The 13681-nt window shown below is 32.7% G+C and overlaps 1 pseudogene; it reads right to left on the bottom strand.

The window, feature by feature from the left end:
- Positions 1 to 680: 680 nt before the first annotated feature.
- LOC120130791 lies at positions 681 to 5203 on the bottom strand (annotated as a pseudogene).
- Positions 5204 to 13681: the final 8478 nt, after the last annotated feature.

Here is a 13681-nt window from a genome sequence, read left to right on the forward strand (position 1 = left end):
ACAGAGCATGAACAAAGGTGTCTTAATTCGATTAGATTTAAGTTAGTAACAATGGGCTAAAGCCAAATATACATTAGAAAGCAAACAAATATTAAGTACCAGTTCACTTTGCACTAAAAGAATCAGGCACGCCTTTTTAATTGCACCGGCTCGAAATATTTTGTATGCACAATGGGCTAAGATGTTTGCCTCGGCCTGAAAGTACCTAATTCATGCTTTCCACCGAGCCACTAGAAGTAGACAAACTTAAAGGAAGCAAATAAGCTAATCTAAGTCCAAAGTCTGGTCACGAAGAGGCACCATGTAGTTGCTTCGGCGCTTCCTTCCAGTTTCAGCAACGAACGAAAGAAGCCTCGAGACACCTTGAGTTCACATATTATATTAGCAGCATGGCTTTAATTATCCTTTTTCTTGCCATGGGCAATCAAGGGACCGATTATCGAAGATTTCCATTTTCTCTTTTCCAGAACATGCGTATTTCAAACATAACCACAGCTTGAGGGGCTGATGCAAAGTTCCAATTCCATATCGGGAGACAGGAATCCAGGTGTTGTCTTCGAGTTGAAGACCGAAGACCTATCCTAATTTTAACGTTTAATTTTGAAACTACGAAAAGGAAAAGCGGCAAAGTCAATAATGTACAAGTTGAAGACCGAGGTTAAGCATTGATTATTTTTTCCGGCTTTAGACTTGGGTCTCCTTGAAGCTCTTAGCCAACCAGATGGCAGTTTCCCTAGGAGACACTTTCTCTGGTCCAAATGGCTTCAATAACACCCCAAGTTCGTTGTACTTTTGTTGTTGCAAGAGCCTTGCACTGAACTCAAGCAGCCCTTCCAATGCCTCCGCTCGCTGCTGGTACGACGAAGTGTCGAACCGCCGCTGCTGTGAGTCAGAAGATGATGCGTTGATACAACAGCACAGTTATGCTCTGAGCCGAGTTCATGGTATGATCGCTGAAATTTGATGTGGTGACAACTTGTCAAGAATCTGAACCGTACATTTGTCCTTTGTTATAGAACGGCCAGCACTGTCGATCGATGAAGAAGAGCACTTGGCTGATGTCGATGAGGTTCCGTGCATCGGTAAACTGAATCATTGGAAGATGCTAAAGGGAACTCTGCAATTTTCAATTCGTGGGGCATTGACAGATATATCTGGGGAGTTCATGCCGGGAAGTGAACCGACATTGGCTCTATAGGGTATCACCAAGGCTGCAGTCCTTGTTGGCAATGGGAGAGATACTCTGCGAGACGAGTAGGATGATTTACTTGGTGGCGTTTGTGACACTGGAACCTGCACATTGAAAGATTATCGTTCTCAGTTCAAGAAATTTTCAATATCCAACACAAAATGTCAGGTTTTTCAACTTAAAGTTCATGGTTTATCAGTTTCGAAAACTCTTACTAGGTTTTAAGCAGGACATGATTAAGAAACCCCACAACAACTAAAAAATGAGATCGTTCAAGGATTAATCTAAAGTAAAATCAGGGAACTTGAGATGATATTTTCATGCTTCCCCCAATGCATCAAAGAAATTAATATCAATCCTCTATTTAACACTGATTGATATAGATAAATATGTGACTTACCAAATCATGTTTTTTACCGGTCTTGGATACCTTTACTGGTATTATAGTTTCCTTGGAGTGACGACGCTGCTGGTGTCAATCTTTGGATCTTAGCAGCAGTGGGAAACTTTGTGCTGTTGACCTGTCAGTTGTAATCTCTTCATTCTCAATACCAGCAGAAATTCTATGAATTTCTGGAACAAATAACTCGAAACATCTTGCTCTCTTCGATAGTACTTAAGGAGTCATGTTCGGTTCAGATACGCTAGGGTTCAAAGCCCTATCATTGCTGAATGACCGCCTTCTGCCTATGTCACTTAGACCTATACTATCTTGCTCCACAAATCTATTTTTCTTCATGAAAAAGGAATCAGGCCACCGAGCTGAGAAGCTGTTGCACATAGGGCCATTCAATTTCTGATGAATTTTGACAACATGCGGCTGAAGATGTGGATGAACGAGCAACTCTGAAGCCTGAATGCATTTTCATTCATGAGTTGCTTCAGTTTATAGGGAAAATGTAGTTGAAAGGTATAAGTTAGGCACCACTATATTGAATCGAGAAAGCTAATGTACCCAAAAAAGATGTCTGAAATAAATAACAGTAGCATGCATTCATTTTTCTTTGTATTTTAATGTTATTCTATTGGCCTTGTAGAAATCTCCTCGTCCTTCCTTAAAGGCGGTATAAGATAAACAATAAGGGAAAAGATACATACACTTGGTCTAAGTTCTGGATTTTTCCGTAACATGCTTTTTATTAGTCCTCGACTGAAGCAAGGGGGAAAAATTAGAAAATAAAATGATGTTGATAATAATGGCAGAATCCAGTAATAGAAAATATTTTCAAAAGGTGAAATTGTATTTGGAATGCAACATTGATTTTCATAAAGAGGATAGAAGACTCACAATGCACTGGAGTACATGGTTGGTAAAGGAGCCACCATAGACCTATTTATTTTGTTAATGAGAGCCCGGATATCCTTAAGACATAGACAGAAGTTAGCTGTAGGATTAAATAAAGGCAAAAGGATGGAAGACAATTACAGGATAAGTAACATCCATGGATATGAAATCGTTCCTTATCCTAAAAGTAGCATATCAAATAACCATTTATAATGTGATTCTACCATCTCGCAATTTAAGTAGGATTGTAACTTCAAAACAACCGAATCCTTGTAAGATCAGCATAGGAATGAACAATAATTCCAAACATCATATTACTCAATAACTAGATGCACATTTGATCATGCCAAGAGATGGCAAAAAGTAAAGGTCTAAACACAGCAGACGACACTTACAAAAGCTTTAAATGCGGTTTGTGACCTGTCATTTTCATACAGGCAACATCCTGAAACAGTCAAACATGTATTATAAGATATATCTGAATAAGGCAAGGAGAGAAAAAGAGGAAACAGCAATGCAACAGAGATGTTCCAAAATTTTATAGCTGCAAATTACCTAATGACCAAATATCTGACTTAGAACCATATGGTATGTCAGCAAGTAGCTCGGGGCACATATAACTAGGAGTTCCCACAACCTCCATGTAGAGCAAAAAACAAATATTAAAATAATACAATGGTAAAACTGTATGAAAAAACACACCGTATGTCTGATACTCACAGATGAAGCAAGGTCATCAGATGTCAACATTTTAGCAAGACCAAAATCACCTGCATAGGTAAACGTTTTAGAAAATCGCTATATGTAAAATACAGAGCCCTAGAGACAGAGGTGAGAGTGGTACATAGTATAGAAAGTAAATCACAAAATATGCATCATTTTTACCTAAACGTATGTTTTGATCTTTCGTCAAAAATATATTTGAGCACTGAAACAAACATCTTTTGTCAAAAATACATTTGTATGCACTACTGACCAAACTTCACCAGAAGTATCACCTACCTTGACATCACGATGAAGAATATGGTGGCATGCAAGTAATAAAGTGCCACTAGGAGTTGAGCTAGCCACTTGCAGAGTTTCTGTTGTATAATAAATCTAAAAATACTCAATTAAATAACAATCACAACTTACATGTCTCCACCTTCGCAGTATCCTATGATTATGCAAACATAGCAACCCTGCAAAACAAAATAAGCAACGACAGTCAATTGAAAAATTAATCTTTAATGAATATAGTGGTGTGCGATCATACAGCTTTGACAGAGGAAACAAAGCATGAAAAAAGATGAAACAGAAATGCATGAGTATCTCTTTCAACAGTGAAGCATGAAAAGGAAAGACTATCTACTTACCTTCTCTACCCAAGAATCTTTGTACTCGACAATAAACGGACACTTTACCTTAGAAATCAGTTCCATCTGCATCATAGGAACCAAAAGAGGTTTTGTAACACTAGAACTACTCTTTGAATAGTGGAGCTCAAATTTTGAGTATAAAAGATGCCAATCATTCAAGCAGGAAAATACAAATATAATTTAATATACAATTAATCAAGTATATATATAAAGACGGTTTCTTCCAATTTCTCACAATCTTAATAATTTCTCCAAATTGGAAGAAAACACGTAGCAAGTATATCAACTGCCTTTTCATAAAGCCAAACGTGAGATGAAAATTTCTTAGCATCGATGTAAGACGATAAAAGGATCACACCTAAAAGAACTAACCTCTTGATGGGCAGATCTACGAATCCTATCAGTCTGGCGAGCAAGGCGAATCTTTTTCAGGACATACCTGGAAAGAAAAGAAGAATGTAGGTAAAAATATCAAAACAACCGAATGTAACTAATATAGTGCAATTTAAGGCATGCATTTACTCACATGCAAAATGCACATGGACACGCATATGTGAGCAATGGAATTTTAACAAGAGGGAGCGAAACAGGGGTTACAAGTAAACTCACTTCTTCTTTTCATGTTTATGCCTCACAAGAAGAGCAGAACCAAAAGATCCTTTCCCGATCTGCTCCAGAATTTCATATTGCTCCATGTCGAAAGATTCTGCACCCCTCTTGCTTCAAAGTCAACGAGCTTTCAAACTGTTATTTCAACAAGTATATCAGTTTCCGATTTAACTGCAAAAAAACTAACATTAAAACAGGAGATAAAACAAACTCTTCAACGTGAAAAGATGAAAACCGAAAGCGGAGCTAACCACCCTAACAAATCAGTTAATAAAGTAACCTACAGAAGAAAAGCCAATGTATCCATAACAAAAATCCAAAAAAAAAAAAAGAACAAACAAACAAACCTGTCCCGCTCTAAATAAGCCAAAAATTTTCCCGTTTCCGTTGAGATGAAGATATCTGATTAAGTCACTCTAGTCAACCTTTAAACCGGAGTGTTGAAGTAAACAATTCCATAATCATTTCTACAAATCAAGAGCCAAAATGAACATATTCAGGAAACGTCTTAAAGTCATTCAAGCAGCTGGCAGGTACAAGCCTATGTAAAACGAATCGCTCTCGTCTATTCTAAAACAACATAAAAAAACAGAGAGAAAACAGTTTCATCTGGTGTATTCTTCCATTGAAGCAGAAGCAAAAGTTACCTGAAGTGAAGAAGAGGCGGCTGAAAGAGAAGAAGCGCCAAGCGAGATCTTTTTGAATCCCTTAAAGCGAGAGAGCAAAAGTTACGTGCAAGATCGTTACCTTATTTAATGCAGCAGCTGTTTTTTATTTTTTATTATAAGTTTAGGAGAAAGAAAGGAGAGAAACTGTGAGAGCGGCAAATGAGATCACTGTGCTGGGAGAGAGAAATGCTGCCAGAGCTGAGTGAAAGGATTTAAAATTCAAAATACACAAGGTTGGTTATTTTGTATGATTCTCTACGACGCCGTATGAGGATTTGTTGATACCCACTATCCAGCGGCTAGTTTTATGATATTGTTCTCAAACGACTTCGTTTTAAAAGGTTTCGCGTAAGGGCAATTTGACGGTGAGATTTGATTGGACTACCCCACGTCTATATCGACTGCCCACCTCACAAAGATTTCATTTGGACTCCCAATCGGCCTGTTATTTTTCAATTACTAATTGTTTATTTATAAATTAATATTTTAATCTTAATTTTATATAAAATATTAATAAGTGATAAGCATAAATATTTATTGGAAATCATTATCAATATTATTTAAGTTTAATTGTACGAACTAAGTTACTTCAGTGGTTTAAGAAATTATTGTTGTTTTTATAGGTTATGGTTCGAGCACCAACGGCTACAACAAGGTGATTGAGCGTTCATTATCAAATGAATGAGAATATTTAGAATATATACTACTTGTAATCACTTTAGATTAATCAAAATAAAAAAAAAGTTTAATTGGATCTCAAATTTAAAAATATTATTATTGAATAAATCAATTTTTGTCATATTAAAAATTTTGAACGGGCATTTAGTATTCAAATTAATAATTAGATTAGTAATTTTTTTATTAATATAGGGTGATTACAAGTGATATTATTTATTTTAAAGACTCAAATATTTGACAATGGACGTTTAAATTTTGTAGAGTCAATGATGTTCGAACCCGTGATCTCTAGGAATAACAAGTATCTCTTTAATCATTAAGGTCACTTGGTTCGTGTGATTAGTAAAAACTTTAAGAGTAAACTTACCTAAACTATTAGTTTTGATCCGTTTCAATACCTAAACTTTTTTTTCAAAATCATACCTAACGTTTAGTTTTTGTTTCATTTTAGTACCCCACACCTTTAAAAACTTAATGTTTTAGTACCTAAACTATCAATTTTGATCCGTTTTAGTACCTAACTTTCAATTTTTTTGAAACTTAGCATTAAATTTTGAACTATGGACTAAAATGAAACAAAAGCTAAATTTTAGGTATTGTTTTGAAAAAAGTGAAAGTTTTGATATTAAAATTGATCAAAACTAATAGTTTATTTACTATACGTGTAATTTCCCCAAAATTTATTTGATGTTAATATTTTTTTAAAATATTATAAAATTTCAAACTAATTTTAATATAATTTCTTTTTAAAAATATGGCAAAAAGGCATCAGAGGTCCCTATACTTTTGAAAAATATCAATGCGGCCCTATTATACTTTCTCTCATGTGACCCTCTAACTCAGAAAATAACTCAATGTGACCATTTGACTAACGTTTTTTTTTTGTTTACGTGGAAGTTCATGATATTGACATGGCATGTCACATTATTGACATGGCAATTCAGGGTTAACGATTAACATGGTAGATGACATGTCAGTTGGGTTTAATTGGTAACTCAAACATAGCAGATAGACTGTCATATCAGCACGGTGAACTAGCGGGCCAATATTGTAATGGTCAACAACGAAAAACATTGATCAAAAGCCCACAATATGTTTGTTTTCTGAGTTGGAGGGTCACATTAAGAGAAAAAATAATACAAATACCACACGAGTTTTTTCTCAAAAAGTATAGAGACCTCTAATGTTTTTTTGCCTAGAAATATCGTGTCGGCTATAAAAGCCTGAACCAAAGAATTAAAAGGCCCCAAATTGATATGGTAGGCCCAATAAGGTAATTCAATTCAATTCAATTGGATTGACATTCTTGACAGTGAGTTCCCAACCTTTAAATTGGTTGAAACTAAACGTCTATTGGTACCAACTACCAAATCTTCCAGCTCATATGAGACCTAAACGATTCATTTATAGATATCATGGTTATAAATAAAAGCTGCTAAAAGTTGGCAAGAAATGCGGGTGGAATGGGTTATTCGTAGGATGGCAACGGAATTGGGTTGGGTTTTTATTAATTCGATCTGATCTGAAAAATATATATCATCCACTTAAACTCGACCCGACTCAAAAGATATATACATTCCATCATACTCTAATCTGACTTGAATTTTTAGAGTATAAATATGATTCGACCCGATTTGGTATAAATAAAGACTTAATTAAAAAAAACAATACATAGACGGGTATTGTAGCAATTATCCATAAATTTATTTGAAGAAATTACACTATTACTAGGGTTGAGTATGGGTCGGGTTGGATCGGATTTTCGGTCAACCCGACCCGAAAATTATATATTCTTCACTCGATCTGAATCTAACCCGAAAATTATACACCCTCCACCAGACTCGAACCCGACCCGTCCTTTTAAGATAAAACCCAAACCTGATCTAACTCGACCCAACCCTAAATAATATATTTATAAAAAATATTGCTTTTATTCAATAAAAAAGAGATTTAATTGAAAACTAATATATAGAGGGGTCTTATTGTAATTATCCCTAAATATTTAAGTTAAAATTATATTTTTTTCCGGTTAGGTCGAGTCGAATATTTTACACCCTAAACCCGAACCCGACCTGACTCGAACATAATCTCTAAAAAAACTGACCTGAACCCATTTTGTTTTAAAAATCCAACCCGATATGATTAGGTCGGGTCGAAATCCGTCGTGTTTGGGTCTCATACCCTTCTTTAACTATTACTCATAGATCGGGTCGGAACAGAGTTTTCTTATCCTTCACTTGAACTCATCCTGATCCGACCTCACTCATATAAAAAATTCGATCCGAGCCTAAATCCTTTTAAAAAAAAATCAAACCTATTTGTTCAGATGAAATCAAAATTTATCAATTTCGAGTTAAATTTTCATTTCTAATTCTTCGATCAGGGAAGATCCTAATCCATGCATTTTTCAACCATGGACCGCGGGAATATTCCAACCCATTCTTCCAATATTAAGGTTATATACATATTCATGAATATGGATCGCTGGATTATTCTTGATAGTCCATGGCCATGGATGAGCCCCTCAGGTTTTTGTCCCTTCATAGACCATCCTTATCGAAATGATATTAAGCAATAAAAAATGTGTATGACTTATCAAATCTTCGTCCTTTTACATGATACAAACGCCATTCTTTTTCCCCCCTCAAATCTTTGTCTCTAAAGCACATACCATTAGAATAGAATATCCGAGTTAAACTCCACAGGAGTCAAATGTATCCTATTATTTTAAAGAAAAAATTTAAATTTAATTTAAAATAGTAAGAAAAAATGTGTATATAAAATATAAAAAAATTAAAATTTTAGACTCGTTATTAAATTTTCGGACCAATCACTGTCACCAACTATGACCATCCCGCATGCTTCTTCCTTTTCAGTTTGTAGATCTCCCTGTTTCGGTTTACCTAGGTGGCGGATGTACTAAGCCCCCATAGGGGTTAAGTACATCCCCATTACTTTGGAAAAATAATTAAATTTAACTTAATGTGTTAAGGAAAAATGAAAAAAATTAAAATTTTTACATACCCGTTATTTAAAAAAAATTAAAATTTTAGACCTCATTCTTAAATTTCTGGATCCGCCACTAGTTTACCTGTTGTCAATTATTGAATGATTATGATGCTAATAACAGTCCTCCCACACATATTTTGCTAGGTTCGTCATTCAAAATGCATGTACTGTTGACTCAATTATTTGGTCTACATGCCAACTAAACAGTGTAAAATGTCCGAATTCCCAACAGTAACCACGATCCAACAACAAGATTCTGTGTTTGTCGAGCTCCAAGCAGATTAGACTCGTTAAAGGAAAAGTTGTGCTAGCAATTTTTTTTATTCGTGGTTGAGGTAGTTTTCATTGCATAAATATTGATTAGGATAATTATGACCACATCTTAAAGATATATCGATTATTATAGAATCAACATCGATCTTTCTAATCCAGTTATTTCATTAACAATCATCGGGATTCGAACTCTTAATCTTGTTTGAAGAATCTAGCGTCTCATCCAACTAGACTAACATTTTGTTGGTTAAAATTATCTTGTTAACATATTTTGTTCAAATTAAATTAAAATATTATAACGCACTAGAAAAAACCTTCATTAATTAGAAAATAAAATTATGGTGAATCTATCATAATTTTTTTAATTTGTTTAAAAATGAATATTTAATTAGTTAGATTGAGGTACGAATCAAGTAGCCTCCATAGTAAAAAAATTGTTGTTATTTTTTGAGGATTCGAGTTTGAGTACTATAAATGTCAGGGGTGTGAGCCTTCAATATCATAAGGTTGAGAGTCAACTTTGAACAAATATTGTATTGTACTTACCCTAAATTAATAAAAAAAAATTAGTTAGATTGAGAAATAAGCTCTACAACAATTAAAGAGATCCAAGTGAAGAAGTTTCGATACTCAAGCCAAATTCAAGGTTTGAGTTGAGTTTTAAAAACTTAACGTGTTTAGTGCATAAACTATCAGTTTTGATCCGTTTTAGCACCTAAAGTTTCATTTTTTTTTAAAACTTATCGTTAAATTTTGAACAGAAATACTACAATGAAACAAAAACTAAACTTTATGTATGATTTTTTTAAAAAAAATTAAAAAATTATATAATAAAATAAACAAAAATTGATAGTTTAGATATTAAATGTGTAATTTTTTTATAAATATTGTAACTGTGTTATTGAGAATTTCGTAGGTCATATTTACGAAAAATTAAATAATCGGTAGAATTACTTGGAGATTGAAAATAACTAAGACAATATTATACATGTCTTTGTACTTAAAAATGTTTTATAATGAATTTTTATCTGAATAAAAGTATTTTAAGATATGATTATTTATCGATTTTAATAAAATAAATAAGATTTTTATGTTGTTTATTTATTTATTTATTTATTTATTCTTATATTTTAGTGGTTCACTCCCATTACAATTTGACCCGACCCGATCATGTATAAAAGTACAAATTAAATTTTTTTTAAATAAATGTTTAAGAAAATTACATTATTATTTTCAACTCGGGTCGGATCAGAGTTATTTCACCTTTCACCTGACCCGATCTAACCTCTCTCCCTTAAAAAATTTGACCCGACTCGACCCTAACCCGATTTCCTTTTAAAAATCTAATCCTCTTAAATTAGATAAGATTAAAATCCATCGATTTCGAGTTAAATTATTATCCATATACCTAGTGAGGTCATTTGAAACTATATCATCCACACCAAAAGTTTAAATGGATAAAAAATAACAATTTGGATTCCCCTGTCAAATACGCATCAATCGGTCAACATGTCGAATCACTTTCTAGGTTTGATTTAAAATTATTTATGAACCGGCTCTTTAAAATTATACTTATGCAATTTCATACGAAAATGCAATCCCATGGCCTGAACAAAACTTGCACTCCTACCATTCTTGTTGTATGTTTAAATATAAATGATAAATAATATTATAAGCTGCCTCCATTGCATGATTCTATCTATATGATTTCGTTGTCATTCAAGATTTTCTTTTTATTGGGAAGGTAACATTCAGCCTCCCCCACCCAGAATTATAAACACGAGCAACATTATAAAACATTATAATATTGGACGCTACCTAAACTTAACTAGCAACATTAACATTTACAGTAAAATAAATAATGTTTTAGATAATGCTTTACAAAAAGTGTTAAAAAACAATAACATTTTTGATACTTTTTTTTAACGGTATATTAGGTTGTCGCACCTGAGACTTCCCAAATACGAGGAACATGAATCCACCAACATTTTTGAAGGGTATATGTTCCAATAATTGGCACGTGATGGGTTCAAGTATCATCATGTTGGTTCCATTTACTTTGTTGGGTGGATTTACGGGTGTTCAAATAACCGAACTAATTCGGTTAATCGATCGAACCGAATTAGTTCGGTTAATTCGGTTCGGTTACCGAATTAGTTCGGTCGGTTAACGGTTAAGAAAATTTTTAAAATTCAGTTAACGGTTAATTCGGTTCGAATTCGGTTAATTAACCAAAATTAAATTTTAAATATATTATATATAACATATGAGCTCAACCCAAATCATTTAAAACCCAATTAATAATTTAAGATCCAATAACTTTTAAACTTAAATCAATATTAATTAATTAAAAATTATATAATTTTATTTTATAATTATATATTATTTAAATTAATTGTAAACTGTTTTTTAATTAAAAAATAATATATTATATAAAATATGGGCTAAGCCCAAACCATTTAAAACCCAATTAATAATTTAAGATCCAATAACTTTTAAACTTAAATCAATATTAATTAATTAAAAAAATTATCTAAAATTTTTATTTTATAATTATATTATTAAATTAATTATAAACTTTTTTTGAATTAAAAAATATTAATTTTTATATAAATTAGAAAATTTTAAAAAAAATTCAGTTAATTCGAAATTAACCGAATTAACCGAAATTTATTCGGTTCGGTTAATATGTTCGAAAAAAATTCTGTTCGGTTAACGGTTAAAGAAAAAAAAAATTTGGTTAATTCGGTTATGGTTAATTCGGTTCGGTCGGCCACCGTTTTAACCGAATGAACACCCCTAGGTGGATTGCTTCGTCGGAAATGAAGCACTGGCACCACAAATGATAAAAACAAACTTTTAATATCTAAACTATCAGTTTTGGTCTGTTTTAATACCTAAAGTTTCAAAAGTTTCAAAATAATATCTAACATTTAATTTTTACTTCATTTTAGTATCCGCGATTAAAAACTTAAGGGACGAACTCACTAGTTGTCGCGTCTACTACGTCAGTCGTCGCATATATCGGCTAGTGAAGCTCAAACTTTCCAGCTAGTACATTTTCGACCTCCTGAACGTGATTCCAGCATTCGTTTCACCAGAAAACGCTTCAACCTCCCCAAATCGACGATGAAATCTTGGATTTCTCAATCCTTCTTTCTCTGTCGTTAACCGCCCGATGGATCTGAAACTGAACTACGTTGGTTGACTCATCATTCTCTCGTAGTCCACCGTTTGAATTGGTCGTTCGTCCACCAGAGCTATGCACTCGACTTAATTATTATTTTTAATTATTAATTGGTAGGTCTGATCATATTCAAACAATATCCCCCTCGTGCTACATTTTACCGCAGCATTTGGAGGGGTGTGGTTTTATATATTATAATAAATAAATATAACATATGAAAATTATTAATTTTTATTTATAAAATTAAAAAAATTACTATAAAACCAATAACCAACAACCACGATTGATCTAGTGGGATGAGATATTATATCTTATAAATAAAATTAAAGAAGTATCGTGTTTTACTTATTTTTAAAATTTTAATATTTTTTTTTGAAAGTATAAAACTATAATATATTCATTGGCTAAATAAAACATCAACAAACATCTTGTCATAAGCATACAAAACAAATACATTCAAGTATAGCATAAGCAAAATGTATTGGTGATCGACCATTGACAACTTGATAAATTACTCCGACTTCTCAAAGTATCATACATAGAGGAGGAAAGCTTGAAAAATATTCAAATTGAACGAATGAATGAAAAACAAATCATCATTTAACCGCAGTCTCGTCTGACACAAATGTCTGAGAACCAACAGGATGACATATGCAAACAAACAAAGAAACCAACCATCGAGAAAGCAAGCAACCATTAAATCCCGAAGAGTCATAGACCAAGAAGAAAATCAAAGGAAGAAATCTCACTGAGAATCTAAAAACATCGTAGTCATGATACCCTCTATTCGAAAAAGGGTTAAGAAGAAACATTATTTTATATATGTTAAAATATACATAATTTTAAAAAAAATAATAACAATAAAGTAAAATTGACAGAGAAATAGTCGGAAGAGAGACCACTGCTGCTATCATTGATGGAAAACTTGTGATAACCACTCAATAGATTTGTAACTGCAGCTAAATTTTAGTGGTTCTTTAATTTTAGTATATTTTAAAATTTAACGTTAAGTTTTTAAAAAAATGAAATTAGACAATAAAACGGATCAAATCTGATAGTTCAGGTACTAAACACGTTAAGTTTGTAAAGTCAGGTACTAAAATGAAATGAAAACTAAACGTTAGATGTGGTTTGAAAAACTTGAGAGTTTAGGTACTAAAACGGTCTAAAATTGATAGTTTAAGTACTAAATACATAGTTTACCCTATTTCCTTTTAAGAGTGTTCACAAGCCTGTTTCGATTTTGTTCTTTTAAAAAGAATTGGTTGATAGGAAAATGGTGTGTATTGTTCCTCATAATCACATAGTTAAATTATTTAACTTCAAAATTAAATTAATTAATTTGAAATCTCTATTAATTTTGAACCACGAATGAATTGAATAAGAAAAGTTTTATACATAATTAAAACGATCTAGACAGACACA

Source organism: Hibiscus syriacus, unplaced genomic scaffold (genome assembly GCF_006381635.1).
Source record: "Hibiscus syriacus cultivar Baekdansim isolate YM2019G1 unplaced genomic scaffold, ASM638163v2 tig00110548_pilon, whole genome shotgun sequence".
Classification (NCBI taxonomy): Eukaryota; Viridiplantae; Streptophyta; class Magnoliopsida; order Malvales; family Malvaceae; genus Hibiscus; species Hibiscus syriacus.